The sequence below is a fragment of the Chelmon rostratus genome, chromosome 17, assembly GCF_017976325.1.
Source record: "Chelmon rostratus isolate fCheRos1 chromosome 17, fCheRos1.pri, whole genome shotgun sequence".
In the NCBI taxonomy this organism is placed as follows: Eukaryota; Metazoa; Chordata; class Actinopteri; order Chaetodontiformes; family Chaetodontidae; genus Chelmon; species Chelmon rostratus.
Window position 1 is genome coordinate 20,929,451 of NC_055674.1, and position 19,495 is coordinate 20,948,945.

Genomic DNA, 19,495 nt, shown 5'->3' on the forward strand with positions numbered 1-19,495 from the left:
GCCTATGTCGAAGACTGGGAGGCGAGCATCCACCAGGACATACAGCTCACCAAGATGAGCCTCATGTGGTGTAAGCCACGTGAAAGAGGCCCACTGAAAGCCAAAATTGAGACCCTGTTGGCGGTCCTTGATCGGCTCCATGGTGATCAGATAGTGAACACCTACAATTCAAAAGGGCTGAGGAGAGAAATCAAAGCTCTCAAGATGGAGCTGGAGAAGACCAACGCCAAGAAGCAAAAGGATGTGGAAAGCTGTCGTGCGCTAATAAAGGCAGATACGACGCTTAAAAACCGCTATGCGCGGGCCATTAACTCAATGATGAAAGAGAGGAAGAAGGCAGACCCCTCCTGTCGGTTGAAGGAGGCCCAGCAGTCTGTCTTAAGTTTGGCACTGGCATCTGCCGTCAATATGGATCGGAGCCGCCAACTGGAAGAGGCAAACACGCAATCCACAAGGGAGCAGGAGGAGCAGGATTCCAGCATTCAGCCCGGTGAGCAACTGATTTGCCTCAAGGTCAGTCAGGTCCAGACGATCGTGGACAACGCACTCACTGAGCTCTGTGATTCGTACAAGCATGTGCTGGACAGCCGGGCGGCAGAGCTTAGCAAGCTCCAGAAAGCCGTGATGGTGGACAGGGTGCCACTAGAGAGTGCAGGTGGAGATAGAGTGCGGGTGAAGACGGACAGCAGGCCCAGGTGGATGAAGTGGCTCCAGAGGTTGTTTCCATGCGTTTTTGGACCAGGCACAGAACAGTAGGGGACTCTGGTTTCCAAAGAACAGCCAGCTGTCCGTGGAGGGGAGGACCTCTCTTAGAATTGCTCTTCCCCCAGGTTTCTTCCAATTCTGGCCCAGCTTTTCCTCGTCTTCTTAGAGAGCTCGGGCTGGTGGGAAACCACTGTTGATCTGGGAATGTTCCCAGAGGGTAAATTAAAGCTGCTACAAACTACTGCAGCTATAAACTAATTCAATTAATCTGGCGAAATAAAATATGCATTCAAAATAATGCTAAATAAAAAAAAAAGGTGATACAGAACCAGTTCTGATGGATAAAACAGAATCACCAATGGAGAAGATACCGGAGATTAAAGGGGAGACAGTTCGCCAGCTGGTTGAATCCTTTTTGAAAGGGTTAACACCAAGCCAGTGACAGCTGTTGAAAGAAGGTTCCCCTGATCATGCCACTAAAATGATGATGGCCGGATTGATGCTGGAAATCATTTCTGTGGTGTGCAAAATCTTCTCAGAGGCTATTCGAAGCAAGAAAGTAGCCGTGTCTGAGAAGCATGTTCAGTCCAGTCTGGACCGAACGCTCCCCCAGAGTTTTGCAGTGTCTGTGGAGGATGGAGACCGGAGTGACAGCCCGGGGCGCTCGTCGTCCCTCATACGTTAAGAGGTAGCAGAAAATGTCAACTCTGTCCTCTTCGCTTCGCAGTCCGCATCGCAGTCCACATCGCCTGTATATCAGCGCCCCACTCCCACACATAGACTCAATGCTGTGGTCGAGCATGCCTGCAAAATGTTCGAGAAATGCAAGATTAACATGGACACTCTCTGCTCATGTCGACCACGTAGACAGAGGCAGGGAGACCTCGAGGATGTCTCATCAGAGGAGAGCCCTGCCAGGTCATCGAGCAAAGCCACTGACGTTGACCTGCAGGCAACCAGCACGGCAGCAGAATCGCAGGACAGCCCTGCCACAGCATCGAGTAGAAGAGACAAATGCTGTTGAGCAAAGACGACGACAAAAGGAAAAACTCTGTGAAAGTTATTAATAAAGAAAAATGTTAAGATAAAGATTTCAGAGTTTCAAACAACAGTTTCAATGTCTATAAATCTACATCACAGGTGTCTCAGTGTCACTGTGCATCATTCCACTAAGTGTCTTGTTCACAGTGAGCACCTGAGAGCAAAAGCAAAAGAAACAGAACATTTAAACAGCACTTTAGACTTTTTTTAAGACAAATATCTGAACAGAACAAATTTAGGGAAATTAGGATATTTGGTGAAAATGTTCCTGCACTCAATTTTGAGGAAGAGCGTGTTTTTAATGGAATGAAGATTCACCTGTTACTGATTCTTTTGGCGTCATGACATTACCAGATTATTGAAATTCAATTCAACTTTATTTCAGACTCATAGGTTCACATTAGTGTAAAGAAAGAAACTGAACAAGGACAATGACGCAGAGATGTGTTATCATCACAGCTCACAAGTGTGCTGTGATTAAAACACCTACAGACAGCTGTTCCAGTGTTTCCAGACACACCAGGAGAACCTTGAGTCACTTTGTGTCGACTCAGTTCAGGACATTACGATCAAGTTCTGTTCGTTTAGCTTCGCTCAGTAGAATTTTTTCCCCATATGCACAACAAAGCTTCTTTGTTTCTGATATTGTTTCAATATGTTCATGTATGCATTGTCATACTGTATTCTCCACGTGAAACACTCTTCAAAACAAAATAGCCTACGGGTTCACACACGTCTGTTTCAGCATGTCAGCATTCAGTCTGCTTGAGTCCTAAACTTTGTAGGTTCAGTTAACCAAAATAAAACAATCACAATAAATGCTCCACTTTTTTCTCATGTACTCATGTAGTTGTAAAATAAAACAAAATATAGCTTTCAGGTTGTTATTTGGAAAGCCTCCACATGATGGCAGTGTTCATTCACTTTTTACTGACTGATATGATGCTGCAAACAGATGACACCACAGCCTCACAGGTTCTGCACTGCATTGCTGCAAATACTATGATCTACAATCCTCTCATGTCCCCAGTTAATGGAAACACTGTCCAGGGGAAACGATGAAATTCACTCAGACTGCTGACTGTGTTCACACAAACGCTGGACTGTTGCAGACCGTCAGCTGTGTCTTCATTTCACACATTGAATCAGGTGCTCATTATTAGAAATCATAACATCAATTTCCACAATTGATGCAGCAGATGCTGTATTTCCCCATCAGAAATGTATTCCTGGTTTGAAACAGCATTTATAATTTCATTTTGGGAAATAACATTTGCATGAATTTAGTGTAACTGAAACAAAATAAGATTGAAATTTACAAGAGTACAAGACATATTTTTCAAATCCTGATTACAGGCCTACATCTAAGGAACAACAGTATGTGCGTAATATGGATAATTAATGTTTTCACTGATGTGATATATTCCTTTAGCCCTGTATTGGGGCTTTCATTGAATTATAATTTATTCTCATTTGGCTATCAAAATAAAATATTTACATTTTGTCAAAACTCTCATTCTGTGGTTATGGAAATAAAAATCTACACCTTTATTGAAGACTGTATTATAAAATTGCAAGCCCAGAATTATTTCAGTGTACCTCACTCAACAATCTGAATAAATCATGTAAAAAGGAGTAATTATCCCCAACAACTTACACAACAATTTGTTCCATGTGTATTAATAATATTAAATGTCTGCTGTGGCTGATTAGCAGTCTCTCTTCAGTCTCCTCCAGTCTCTTTCATCAGTGATCTGCTGTGCTAATCAACTGGATGTGGAATAAAAAAGACAAAACGTTATGATACAAAATGTCCCTGTAAACCATAAACGGAACAGGTCCCATCATTTCATATCAAATATTAGAACCGCGAACGCACCAAGCTAAAACTTCTCATCCACCGAAAGTAAAACTTTTTAGAAAAAATACACCAACCACCTGATCCCTAAACCAAAAAAAGATTAACTGAGTATTGAGAATTGGAGACCAATTAGCCAATTGAATAATGACGCAAAGATATTTGCCACGGTATTTACAAAAAGGTTAAAGTCTGGACTGGATGAGATTATCGACGAAGAACATTCTGGGTTCATGCCTGGAAGAAATACATGTAATAATGTAAGATTAGTATCAGATATGATTGATTACAATGAATATATATTGGATGATAGTTTATTCGCTGAGCTATATTCTTGTTTCCCTTTCCCTTTTCATGGCTTCAGCCTATTATACTAGGGCCAAGTAATTATAATTTAACCAGTGTTTCTGAAATAGCTGTACAAAGCACCTGTGGCTGTGACCATCACCAAAACCGACATCAGCTATTCCTTCATCAAGTCTGTCTGTCTGCATCCATCCACCAACCATCTGAAGAAATGCACATTTCATATCTCATCGATGATCTGAAGGAGCAAGGCATGGTGGTGGTGCTTTTTTATTAACCTTTATTACAGACCACAAACAATGTTGCATGTTCTCTCTTTAAACCCAAATAATAAAACATTCAAAGTATAAATAATTTTAAACCCAGTTTACTGTGAAGCTTTGCACTTAAATTTATCTTCACAGCAAGATTTTGTTAAGACCGCTGCATGGGTCCACAGTGATTAATCAGTCTGACTCCTCAAATCTGACAAAAACTTTGTAATTTCTTTCATCCATATGTGGCGAGAAGTGATGAAGTGATGAAGTATAAGAGTTTCTGGTCAGATTATACACTAAAGTCAGATTATACACTAAGCCACCTGGGGGATTTCACCCCAGGAAGTTTCAACCAAGTTCACCTTTAAGGCACACAGTTCACTTTACTCAAGGCAGGAGACACGTTTCCGTTTGTTCTTTATGTAACCCTTATTACCATGTTATAACAGCACAGGTAAGTAATAGTCAATGCTAAGACATGGACCAGTAATTGAAGACTATAAGCTACTTAGAGCCCTTGTTGTTGGTGAAGTTAAAAGACGCAGACAATGGTTTGAGTTTTTTGTGTGGCCACTTGTTATTAATAACCAATAACACAATGAAAATACAGATAGTTGCAAGGCATTCAATGAAAAATAACTAATAACAAAATAAAACCCTTTGTGTCCCAAAGTTACTGTTGGGGCCCTTCTTTTCCTTCGGCTCCGTGTCAAGTGTATCAGTGTATGTTTGTTCTGTCCAACCACACAGTCCGTGAGGAAGGGGGAATGAAAGAATCCTTCTCCACTCTGAGTTCAGTATCAGTCGTTTCGATGCGGCTCGCCACCCAGCTCACGCTGGGTATCTCGGGATCTCTGAAACTTCACACGAAAACCCAGCTGGCAGCTCTCCACTGGACGGTGGGATGTGGATGGGACGTCATTTACTGATGTCACAGGGGAAAAAAACAAAACAAAAAACCTGACCTACAAAGAGGTCAGAGGAGATCCAAATAACATGTTGATTATCACCAATCAATAATAATCCTTCACATTAATTGGATTAAATCAAGCTCTCAAAAGGTTCAGCTGTACAACAAAAAAACACAGTTGTGAAACTATAAATACATACAAGTGCATTTTATAATTAAATTTGAGTACTGTAACTACATTAATAACAGTTTAAAGATCTGAAACAGTCCTAATTAACACAGAAAATAGCATTTTACTAAAACAAAAGAAAGAATGCATAGTACCCTCTCATTTTTGTAGAAAACTGCATTAAATTCAGAGAAACTCATGGTAATTTAAAGGCATTAAGGCCTACTGTGCTTATATGTCTCCCCTTGCACCGCTAACAGTGAGAAACTGCACCAAACATTCACCTCTGCATTTACCACAGCACATACACACAGCAATAGACTCACCACCATCTTATTTTTTTCCAACACATGTAGTGAACGACAGGTTAGAAAGATATTCTGAAGTAAACAGTTATTAAGAACAATAATACGATAATTTGCACATGACACCAAATGAGCTAAGTGGTTATGCTTCAGTCGATGGCCATTAGCATCAAAACACACAGTCTATGGCAGGGGTCACCAACCTTTTTGAAACTAAGAGCTACTTCAAGGGCACTGAGTAATGCAAAGGGCTACCACTTTGATAATACACTTCTGAAATAACAAAGTTGCAGTGTACCTTTAATTTTATATTATTATTAATGATATTCTATGTGAAGACACTGATCGCAGTGAATCACAATAGTTATTCAGAATGATTAAGCAAGGTAGGAAACAGATACATTTCAATATGCAATATCCAATAGTTTCATTTTCAAATGATCACTTCCACAACATTTTGCAGGAAATCTTTTTCAGTTTTTACTAGCCACTAACAGTTTTTATCAAATCATAAACTCTGAACCATGTTTGTACAAATTATCAATTATGTAAGATTTAACAAAAATCGACTGGGTAGTTAGCATGGTAGCTTTTGTGACATGTACTGAAGTGTCTCTCCACGTTGTGCCATTTAGCCGTCGCCACAGTCGCACCGCAAATGAGACACACACAGTTTTCTTTCACGTTAGTAAAAAAGAACTCTTCCTCCCATTCACTGTGAAAATGATAAGTTTTCTTCCTTTTTTCTGCCATGTTTTTGTGGGTAGAAAACGCGTTCGTCTCCTCATCTTTGCAGCGCTCACGAGCTCATCTCAGCAAAACTGGTTTGTCATGCGCACTAGACTGACCTCCGACCCATACTACGTCAGAGTTCGTATATTAAACTTTTTTTTATGATATACATTTTTTTTGACGTTTTTATGTATTCGTTTTTTAATTTATATCACTGTAAATGTAATCCAAAAAGAATAGCAACACAATTAAATAAAATTTTAGACAGAGCTAATTCGTGATTAGTGCTATTTTTAGAACTGGCTTATGGGCGACTGATGTGGATGCTGCGGGCGACCTGGTGCCCGAGGGCACCGGGTTGGTGACCCCTGCATTAGAGTATATTTTAACTTGGTCCATGAAAAATGTTCAAAGGCAACAAAATTGTAACCCTCACAACTCAGTTTTGACTCTGTTAACTTGAACACTTGCAGACTCAGCCATTGTTTATAGTAATGATTTATAACACTAAAATTGTAAGTCTACATAAATGTCAAACTGAATAGTATGAAAAATGAATTAGATGTGGCCCCTTCTGGTGAGGTGTTTTTGAGAAAGCATTGAACCCTCATGCTGCTATGTGGGCATTACACAGCAGCAGCCCTCTGCTCTGGACTCTTCAGCCTGTTTGCATGTGTGTGTGTATTTGAGGAGAGGTGGAGGTGGGGCTGGTTTATTGCACAGCATAAACTGCTACTCCTATAAAGGCCATCAGCTGTGCTCACTCATGTATGTGTGTGTTGCTTACAGGTGTCCAACACAGCGCAGGCTCTGGATGAACTGCTTTTTAAAAATCGATTTTTAAGACATCAGAAAAATGAAAAATGATCAAAATGATGATCAAAATCAAAATGGCGGACAATTAATTTTTGACTTACTTCATTAAATGTCTATTATATCTATTTTATTTTCAGGACAGTCACATGACAGCTTCACTGCACTGAGCTCTCCTGAATGATTGCTTTTGAATTGTGGCTAATTGGCAGTTTCTAGTTCATTGATCAGCAGAGCCACACAGGAGTGAACAGCTCAACACACGTGAGGGGACAACAAAGTGATCTTATGTTAAAATTACTCTGCACTGACATCAAGCATCCACCATCAACAAGCATCCGTATCAATAAGGGTATTGATCTACTCCTAGTGGCCTCACTTATACTCAGTATCTTACCTGTCCCTGCCTATAAACACCTGCCTGACCGTACAGGTGAAACTGGCTGCTCCATGATGTTTGGGAACAGTGGTGGTCCAGAGCTCATGGTGGGAGCTGCCATTGATGGGTTTGGCTGCTCAACCACCTGAGGAGCTGCTCCCAGGGGGATGCACCCACCATAATCTCCACCTGGACCCTCCGCTGATTCAGGGTGGGTGTTGAGTCCCAAACGAAACAAACCTGCAGCCACACGGCCCTTTATGGAATGAGTTTGACATGCCTGCCTTAAGGGAAGAGCCGTAAGGGGCCTCACTGTTTAAGGCGCAAAGCAGGTAGACCCGAGGGGTGGTAACCTGTAGGGGTGAAAGGCCTCGCGAAAATCCAACGGTTTAAAGTCCGTCCCGATAAAAAAAACAGTTAAAAAGAAAATAAAAATAAGAAAACAGGGTTTAAGCGTGTCCAGACGCTGGATGTACCAGAGGAGGGAGCACTGAGGTAAAAGGGAAATGCCAGCCTAACCCAGGGGTTGAAACACCTTTGTCCGTTAGAGTCGGCATAAAACACGCTGTACTAGTGAGAAGTCAGCGCCAGAGGTACAGCGAGTACGAGATCATGAAAAAACTAAACTGTTGACGCACTTAGCAAGAGCTGAGAAATTGGTGGTGCAAGACTTGAAGGAGCATAAAGCAACAGAAGGGAAAGGAAAGTGGATTGGGAGGAGAAAGTGGAAAGAGGCGAAAAAGAGAATAGAAGAGCCTCAATCCATGTTATGACTCTGACCTGTGCAGCACGTGACAGAAACACAACCACACAGACAACAGAGACTAACAGATATATGAGACAGTGATCAAGAGTGCTCCATCTCCGGAGCCACAAAACCCCAGACTATACCCTGACATAGCCATGTTACACACTCTGCCTGCGACACAAACAGTAACTGCCCCTCCCCGGTATATAGGAGAAACTTCTCGTACTATTCAGGCGCCGCTACTTAATGTTACATCAGGCATTTTGTACCTGAGGAGGCAGAGTATGAGGAGGCAGAGTTGAAAGATGGCTTATGCAGTTGAGATTACAGAAATGTTGGAAGTGTTTCCCCCTCTTCCTGGTGACTGTTGTGATATGAGTGCCAGTCGTGGGTGTAGGCATGACCCTGAGAGACAGATAGAGGAAGACACAAACGCAGCTGCATTCCCCCTTACACCCCCACCAGCACTATGCACATGTGCATGCACTAGATAGCAGGAAGACTTTCATCAGGTCAATTTAGGTTCAAAAGGAGGAAAATTCAATTTGCCTCTTCGAACTAAAAGTAGTGGCACTGTGGTATATCAACCATTCTCATTCACTGACATGAACTGCATATACCTGGGTGAATAAATTTTTTCAACTAACTAATGGCTGGAAATTGGCGATGGGAGATTGGAGAGCACCAACTCCCTGCTCATGAGCAACAAAGAATTGAAGATTCAGCCAGAACAACTGCGGTGTCCGATAGTACACCATTTCTTCAATATGCAACACAAATTGGACAAGCAATGCGTGACATATATCCTGTGTCAGAAGGAGCATTACACTCTTTGACATTCTGTAGACAGGACAAGGAGGGTATGCAAGAGTTTTTAGTGCGCTGTAAAACCATTTGGACTGAAACGGTAGTAATGATAAAATGCAACTCATACTGTTCAGAAAAGCAATATTGGATGGCATGCCTAAATCAGGACAGGGTCAAATGGGAGCAAATCCCGACCTACAAGGCTGCAGCACTGAGAAATGGGAAAAACCCCTGACTCATTATGTACGGCAGAGTGATGAACAACAAATAACTCGTGAAGCAGAGGTTGCTAATAACTCTGAGCAGCTGCTAAAATTACAATTGGACAAACTAACCACTCCAAAGAAAACACCTCTGAAGCAGTATGCTCAACTGGTCCAGCAGCCAGTTATCCATAGCAGAGCCCAGCAGTGTATCAGGCTCCTCCTGCACCGGTGTATCTGCCCATGCAGCCCGTGTCTATGCAGCTTCGGCGTCAGGGACACATGGTACTGGGGGCGGGTCAGGGAGGGTCTAGGCCAAGAGGGCGAGGAAGAGGGATGCCTCAAGAGCAATCTACAATCTGCTTTGCTTGTGGCCAACGCGGACACTGGGCGAAAAGATGTCCTGTATATCCACCTCACAACGTTTATGCACCTCCACAAGCATATACAGCACAGCCTGCACAACACCAACCTCCCACTCATCAAGCACCTAACGTAGCTGCTGCCCCTAGCACTCAATACCCTGCACTCGGCCCCCGCAACAGTGATCCTATCCTGACACCTTGGACTGATGGTCATGATTATGATGAGGAATGAGGGGGCCAGGGAACCACAGACAGGGGGTTGGCAGATCCATACCTGTCATTGACTGTGTTGGAAGAGGATTTGCCTTTTCTGGTGGACTCTGGAGCTAAATATTCTACATTAAAGCTCCTGTTTGACCAAAGACACTGTTAACTAACTGGTTTCTCTGGACAGCCAAGTCATCTGCCTTTGACCTCTCCGCTGTGCGTGCTTGTTGCTGGCCAAGTGTTTAAGCACAGACATGTGTCATCTCCACGTTGTCCTGTGAACTTAATGGGCAGAGACCTGCTCGTGAAGAGTGGTGCTTCCATATTGTGTGGGCCCGACGGGCTGATTGTGACTTTTCCTAATTGACAGTCGTTTAGTGTTCTGTCAACAGGATTCATTCTCACTCACAGATGGTTTTGGCTCCAGACAACTCTCCGGTTGCAGAGGGGCAGTGGGCTGATATCTATTGGGGGTTGGTGCAGCCAGAAACACAGGAAGGAGGCGGGGTGCATTCACTATACACCGACTGGAAGCCATGGCTAAACATGTTACATCCCTACGCTCCCCCTCCTGATCCCCTCCATATCACATTGTTCTATGATCGCAATGAGTTTTGTGTATATCATGAGGCATTCATGGCAGTGGAGACATGGTGGCACAAGTAAAATCGACCTGTTTGTTGGCAGGGCCTGAGGGTGTGGTGGCGGCTGTACTGCTAGAGGATGATTGAAGTCAATACTATGAAATGTCCACTGAAGCGTCACCTCACATCACTCTTGCTGTACATTCTGACCATCAAGCTATGGAACTTGGCCCTATGACAAAAAGGCTGTTAAAAGCCTCAGCTTCCTAGTGTTGCCTATTCTCCATCTGAAAAAGCTTACAAAATCACACAGGAGGCCCATGACTCGGTGTTACTAGAACACCAGCAAATTGAGAGGTTTCATGGCAATCAAATTGAAATTTTTAACTTTGTAACTTGTGCTGCCACTTGGCCAGGACACCCTTGGAAAAGAGATTTTTAATCTCAATGGGCCAATATTCCTGGTTAAATTAAGGTTTAATAAAAAAAAAATGGCAGTGGAAAAACTGATCACCCTGATGCTAGGAACCTGCTAAATGCCCTCCCAGATTCTTTGTGGTCGTTAGGACCAACAGACGTGGGGTTTTGCTCTACTGTCACCCCCATTTCTTAAGCACAGTATGCACACAAACCAGTTGCAGAAGAGGGAATAACAGACACCATTACAGGTCTCCTGGCCGCAGGTGTCTTAGTGGAATCAAACTGTGATTGGAATACACCAATTTTACCTGTAGAGAAACAAAACACTGGCAAATTCCGTATGACACATGATCTGCGTCGCATAAATACCATCATTGCTGCTCCCACATTTCCAGTTCCAAACACATATATCGCACTTTCAGCTGTCACCCCCTCGCACAAGTGGTTCACATGCATAGACTTGGCTAACGCTTTTTTCTGTCTCCCACTTGATCCTGCCCTTAGACAGATTTTCTTCTTCACATTTAAGGGGCGTCAACTCACCTACAGCAGACTGCCACAGGGCTTATGTTATCACCAGGCATTTTTAATCAGGTGTTGAAAGAGCTTCTCTCTGAAATGCAGCTCCCCCAAGACTCAGTGTTGGTACAACAAATTCGGTGAGTGGAGTGATTTTTCAGAAAAAGGGGGGTGAGAGACAGGTGTTGACCTGTGTGAGTGTTGCATTAGACTCCACAGACACCCACCATGCACCAGGCATGCGGCAGGTGTAGCAAAGATTTTAAACAAAACAGCACACATTGTGAGAGGACACCCAATACCTAAGCCGAAACGCGTGTTAAAGTGCCCTCTTGGATGCCAAAACGCGCTCTAAGGTGCCCCCTGGGAGCCAAAACGCGTGGTAAAGTGCCCCCTGGGAGCCAAAACACGCTCTAAAGTGCCCTCTTGGACTCCAAAACACGTGCTAAAGTGCCCTCTTGGACTCCAAAACATGTGCTAAAGTGCCCTCCTGGTCTCCAAAAAGCGTGCTAAAGTGCCCCCTGGGAGCCAAAACACGTGCTAAAGTGCCCTCTTGGATGCCAAAACGCGTGCTAAAGTGCCCCCTGGGAGCCAAAACATGCTCTAAAGTGCCCTCTTGGACTCCAAAACGCGTGCTAAAGTGCCCTCTTGGACGCCAAAACGCATGCTAAAGTGCCCCCTGGGAGCCAAAACGCGTGTTAAAGTGCCCTCTTGGGAGCCGAAACGCGTGTTAAAGTGCCCTCTTGGACGCCAAAACGCGCTCTAAAGTGCCCCCTGGGAGCCAAAACGCGTGCAAAAGTGCCCCCTGGGAGCCAAAACGCGTGCTAAAGTGCCGTCTTCAGTGGCGAGGATGCGCTATATGTGCCTTTTTTTTCCTTTTGGCCCCTGCCCTTCAAAAAGTCTGTGCATGCCACTGCATTTTACTCATTATTATTAAATTTTGCTTATTATTATTATTTGGGTCTTTAGTTTTATTCTTATTTTACTTCTTATTCTAATGATACTTAGTGTTAGTATTTTAGTGTTGATCCTAAAATCCCATCTCTCTAATCTCTCTATGTCATTCTATTTGCAGTTTATTTTAATTTTTTTTATTATAAGCTTCGCTATGTAAAGAGTGTGAGTCATTAGGTGTGAAGGCATAAAACATCTTAAGTTGAGAGAGGTTCTGCTCAGCTACAGGGAGAGAAATAGGACTCCACGAGAAAGGTGCTTTTCAGCATATAAGATGTATGTTTGATCTCACACCAGCTGACACCACGCCTGCCACTCAAACAGAGGAGGACCGAGCTTGGGCCAGTGGACTGGACAATATAGTGAGGAATTAGGGATAACATTGACAGTTGCATTTGGTTGTTCCATATGAATTAACTTCTGTTTTATTGCTTGTGTTTTTAATCTCGTTTAATCAGGTACATCCCCAATGAAAGGTGATATTGATTGGTTGTTGTTGTATTCCATGTATCTCTGTGTTGCCGTGTTATTCAGCCATAGTCAGTCGTTGCAGCCATAGAGAAAGGGGATGCTCCAGCATAACAGATGACAGAACTGGTCCCTGAGGCTCCAGTGTTAGGTGGAGATGGGGACTACATGTTGGCTTTCGACCCCGCTCTTGATTTTTCGTGAGTAAGTGGTTTGTTGGTCTCAGTAAGATGAGACCAAAAGGGGGAATTGATGGATATTTGGGTCATATTCCTTTGATAAGTTTGATTACACACATATATTCTGATAAAAGTTAGATTACATGCATATGCTTATATTAATGATAGTTGGATCCTGATATGTTGATCTTATTCATATTTTCTGCTGATGGATTGTGTGACTGAATAATCAACAGAAATTCTTCTTCTCCTGGTTAAGTTTTTCCTTTATTATTCATAGAAGTGATTTAGACGAGGAGTGATTCTTTGTGTGCAAAATATATCTGAGGCCAGTGTGACCTAGAACAGGAGGTTTTGAGATGGAGGCCTGGCATGGGAGACATCTTGGGCCCCTCGACTTAAGATAAAACAGGTTGGCATCAGGGATAAGGTTGTCTCTCTAGATTTGTCCTTGCAAACAGGTTGCTGGGCCGGTGATGTTGGATTCTCGAAGATGACCGAGCAGAGGAGGGAGAGAGCGCCCAACGGCAACGAGGAGGAGCCGACGACTGTTTCAGCATTTCTTCATGTTCTGTCTATAAAATACTGGGTCAGGGAGAGGTAGTGTGTCAGACTTCGTGAACTGACCCAACTCTGTTGTGGATCAGGGAAAAGTTAAGTCGAGACCCAGAGCTCTGTAACCTTGCACATTCTATTGATGTTAGAATAAAACTGATTTTTTGGGACTCAACAGCTTCTCCTATTGCTTCATTAAAAGAACCCAGAGGACCAGAGAGATTTTTGAGACTGTCCTCGACAACAGCCATATTTTGAGTTACAAGGAGGAACAAAAAAGGGCTGAAGGGGCATCCTTGACTTATTCCCCTACAGATATCAAATCTAGGAGTCGTCCTGTGGGCCGACTTAACAGAGCTATTACAACCACGATACAGCGTTTCAACGGCCTTCATAAAATAACACTTTATACTTTTCAACATAAATTGGTGACTTATCGTGTCAAAGGCTTTGTAAAAATCAACGAATAAACTATCATCCATTGTAATCAATCATATCTAATACTAATCTTACATTATTACATATATTTCTTCCAGGCATGAACCCAGATTGTTCTTCGTCGATAATCTCATCCAGTCCAGACTTTAACCTTTTTGTAAATACCGTGGCAAATATCTTTGCGTCATTATTCAATTGGCTAATTGGTCTCCAATTCTCAATACTCAGTTAATCTTTTTTTGGTTTAGGGATCAGTTTAATGAGTCCTTGACGAAGCGTTGGTGGAAGATCTGTTTTTCCTCTGGCTTCTTCAAAAAGCCAATAGTGTGACCACATTACCAGAAGCGAGGGTCCGGCCCCGATCCTGAGCCTTTCTAAGTTTGTGTGTTATCTGCCTGGTGGTGAGGTTTTCTCCGAGTGCTCCGGTTCACAAACTTTCTTCAAAACCATGCAATGGCCAATACCTCACTGAAGTCTTTCTAAAACTCACATATTAGCCCGTCATTACCGGGAGATTTGTTATCTTTTAGTGAGCCCATACATGTTTGTACCTCTGTTAAGTTCACCCTCAGGTCGCACATAGTCCTGAAGCCGTCATCAATATCTTTAATGTCCTTTTCAATATCTTCAAGAAATCAATCGATGTTACTTTCATGTTCAGTATCAGCCGCATATAATTTTTCTAAAAAGTTTTACTTTCGGTGGATGAGAAGTTTTAGCTTGGTGCGTTCATGGTTCTAATATTTGATATGAAATGATGGGACCTGTTCCGTTTATGGTTTACAGGGACATTTTGTATCATAACGTTTTGTCTTTTTTATTCCACATCCAGTTGATTAGCACAGCAGATCACTGATGAAAGAGACTGGAGGAGACTGAAGAGAGACTGCTAATCAGCCACAGCAGACATTTAATATTATTAATACACATGGAACAAATTGTTGTGTAAGTTGTTGGGGATAATTACTCCTTTTTACATGATTTATTCAGATTGTTGAGTGAGGTACACTGAAATAATTCTGGGCTTGCAATTTTATAATACAGTCTTCAATAAAGGTGTAGATTTTTATTTCCATAACCACAGAATGAGAGTTTTGGCAAAATGTAAATATTTTATTTTGATAGCCAAATGAGAATAAATTATAATTCAATGAAAGCCCCAATACAGGGCTAAAGGAATATATCACATCAGTGAAAACATTAATTATCCATATTACGCACATACTGTTGTTCCTTAGATGTAGGCCTGTAATCAGGATTTGAAAAATATGTCTTGTACTCTTGTAAATTTCAATCTTATTTTGTTTCAGTAACACTAAATTCATGCAAATGTTATTTCCCAAAATGAAATTATAAATGCTGTTTTAAAACCAGGAATACATTTCTGATGGGGAAATACAGCATCTGCTGCATCAATTGTGGAAATTGATGTTATGATTTCTAATAATGAGCACCTGATTCAATGTGTGAAATGAAGACACAGCTGACGGTCTGCAACAGTCCAGCGTTTGTGTGAACACAGTCAGCAGTCTGAGTGAATTTCATCGTTTCCCCTGGACAGTGTTGTCTCCATTAACTGGGGACATGAGAGGACTGTAGATCATAGTATTTGCACGAGACACAAAGTGACTCAAGGTTCTCCTGGTGTGTCTGGAAACACTGGAACAGCTGTCTGTAGGTGTTTTAATCACAGCACACTTGTGAGCTGCAATGATAACACATCTCTGTGTTATTGTCCTTGTTCAGTTTCTTTCTTTACACTAATGTGAACCTCTGAGTCTGAAATAAAGTTGAATTGAATTTCAATAATCTGGTAATGTCATGACGCCAAAAGAATCAGTAACAGGTGAATCTTCATTCCATTAAAAACACGCTCTTCCTCAAAATTGAGTGCAGGAACATTTTCACCAAATATCCTAATTTCCCTAAATTTGTTCTGTTCAGATATTTGTCTTAAAAAAAGTCTAAAGTGCTGTTTAAATGTTCTGTTTCTTTTGCTTTTGCTCTCAGGTGCTCACTGTGAACAAGACACTTAGTGGAATGATGCACAATGACACTGAGACACCTGTGATGTAGATTTATAGACACTGAAACTCTGAAATCTTTATTTAACATTTTTATTTATAGTTATTGGAGCTCTAGAAGGTTCATGAACTTGTTGATGCATTTATTTTCATTTTATTTATCTATAAAGAAAAGGCCCTGGGGAAGACCCAGGACACGCTGGAGGGACTATGTCGCTTGGCTGGCCTGGGGGTGCCTCGGGGTTCCCCCGGAAGAGCTGGAGGAAGTGTCGTGGGGAGAGAAGACCCGGCCCCAGGTAAAAAAATTGATGGATGGATATATATATAAGAGAGGATTTAAAAAAAAAAAAAAAAACCAGTCAGCCTTTGGGGACTACTGAGAGTGCCCAATTGCTGCATGGTTTTGAAGAAAGTTTGTGAACCGGAGCACTCGGAGAAAACCTCACCACCAGGCAGATAACACACAAACTTAGAAAGGCTCAGGATCGGGGCCGGACCCTCGCTTCTGGTAATGTGGTCACACTGCTGAGGTGGCTGCACGAGCTCAAGTCCTGGCCCAGATCGAGGTCCTCCTGCTCCACTGGTCCGTGTCTGTCGACAGCGGCCGGTGGTGGAGAAGGTATATCCTGGACATGAAGCAGGACTTGAGCTCTTATTGCATTCAATTTGAAGGAAAAAAGAAGATTGGAGACATTTTTTCCCTTCAAGATGAATGCTATAATTCATCTAAAGGACCAACTCTGTGTGATCTGCAGAGTGCAGTAAAGGGCGCAGAGATGACTTTGCCCACAGAGGAAAAGAACCTGCGGATGGTGCTGCGTTTTTTTAGGTGTCGTTTGAAAGTGGAGATAATACATTTTTCAACTGCTGGGTCCCTTGTCTTCAAAGAAATCAGCAACATATCTATATCCCTCCACTTGTCCAGCAGGTCCATGAAAATGGCCTCGTCAAGCTTTTGAAAGGTTTTTACATTGATGTCTTCACCCTTGACTTGGGCCCATGTGCACTCAAGCAGATGCCTAGCGATGTCCTGTGGGTCATCAGTGTGAAAGTCCACGTCTGCTTCTCTGAAGATTTTAGTAAACAGTTTCTCAATGAGTACCTGCACAGACATTTTGTTTCGCTCTGTCTGTACTGTTGGGTTCTGGTCGGCAGGTGTCGCTGCAGCTGTTTCCACAACTCTTGTGTTGGTCACTGTTGGTGTTTGTGGCTCAGTGTCAATCTCCACAAGTCCTTCAGTCTCTAGTGGTTCCAGTGACTAATTTGATATTTTACCCATATTTTGCAGTTACTGTATTATCTGCATTTATGTATTATGTGATCTTCAGAGAGTAGTAATAGGTCATTTTATTTTGTATTCTTTGGCTCTCTGTAGCTTCATTCAACTTGAACAGGTAATATCTTGCATCTACACTGCGCATCGCCTTTTTAACTATTCCTCAAATCACCCTGAACACTAGACCATGACTCATCTAGCAGCAGATGGACTACTATATATTTTTTAGTTCTGTTGATTGAACCAACACAGATCAGTGGATCATCTGTAAGGGAATTCACTATTATTTCCTTTGTTTTCACAGTTATCGGATGTGTAAAGACTGCAGCCTGTCATTTTATGTTTTCTCATGCTGTTTGGTTCATATATTGCCAGATGTTAAATGTGTTGCATATGGCTCATGTGTTAAAGATTAATAAATATATTTAGAATAATCTGTTGGACAAGTGTGTTTTTGTATAGAGTTTATAAGATGGGCAATACAAATTATTTTCAATAATAAAGTCAAATAAAATGTGAGAAATATAGTTTGGTTATACATAAATTAATTAACTGGTGTCAATGTAAACATGTTAATTCAGTTAAAAGTGAATAAATTAGCTTGTTTCAGTTTCAATTTAATAGTTTGGCTCAGTAACTAAAATGTTATATTTATATTATAAATAATTTGGATCAAGGCAAAAATATTAAGGTTAGTTCAAGTGAAGAATTATTGTTACGATCAACATAAAATAATCAGGTCATAAGAAGTCACTAAATATAGTTTCTGTGAAGTCAAATATTTTAGATGTGATATCTGGACATCATTTTTTTTGTTTGTTTGTTTAAGCAGGGTTATACTTTTTTCAGTGCAGGGCTTCCAGTGGGAAATACCTCAAATTTTGTATAGTGGGGATGATATCTAAGATGCAGGAGGATGAGTTCATGTGGGAGACTGTACTCTCCAACACTGAATCTGTGATGGGTTGAAACTGAAAGCGTGAGTCATTGAAGCTTCTCTCAAATGATGTTGTTTATATTAATATTTCATCACCATTCACTTAAAAAGAGCTGCATATCCTTGGATTTGATTATTTGACTTGGCCGTTTAACCCAACCACCACCCCAACCCACCAACCTCCAACTCCAGCCATCCCCACCAACACGCATGCTGACTATGGCAGAGAGATGCACCTGAACTGCTCCTGCCTGCAGCTCCAAACAACAAACTATAGCCCCTACCACCACGTGATTACTCTGGTGGGGGCATGTTGCACATCTCCATCTCACAGTAACCATCTCATCTTGCATCCTCCACCAGTTGTGCGAGGAACAGCAAGACTGAGCGGAGTTGTCCAGACAGAAGAAACAGTGGGTTGACACAGTGGAAAGCAGGGGCAAGGCGGAGGAGGTGATGTGTACTTGGCTTGTCTGTAAATAAACGTGGAACCTGTAGGTCAACAAAAATTGACTGAATTTCAAGATGAAATAAATGATTATAAATAATAATGGCAAAAATCTTAAATAATAATAAAAGTGTGTAGCAGCTAAAGAGTTAATATTTCTGTCAGCAGTAGAGACTAAAAACACAGCTAAAATAGAGTGAAAATTGGAAATACATACTTCTGGTGACACAAACATGACATCCAAATCAATGATAATGTTGCTCTATAACTTCTGGATGTCTTGGTAACAAGTTCATCTTGTTTTTGCTTCCCCCAAATGGCCAGAATCAGTTATTGCAGGTTTTAAGGCACATTAAAGAGAGCTGGGGCTGAATAATGAAAGCAAAGTAACAAGTAACTTAACATATTACTTTTACTGCTGAGTAATTAGTGAAGTAATTACTTAATATTAAGATGTGAAACTAGCAGTTTCACAACATTTACTAACAGTACTTTACACTGATGCTCACTGAAATAAGTTAAACATTTTTTCCAGAAACTATGCCCTAGTTATAGCACAATCCAGAAAACATGGCATGGTCAGATTACATTGTAACTACAGTATTTGTCTGTACATTTTTTTTTTCTGAAAAACAGATTGCTATAGCTGTTGAATCTTATTAATTGCAATTTTCCAATTGTTTTTGAACCACAAAGGGGTAGGTGATATAATGATACACATAATAATATGTTATTATGTTAAATATTTTTTTTTGTAAATTGCATTACCTCACTCTTTAAAGTGTTTTAAAAGTCCCATGTATATACATCACCATCTCCTTTTTATCTACTTTTACCTGGCCTCACCTCATCATCCTCCCTCTGATGTTGTTACCCTGAGTGTAGAAT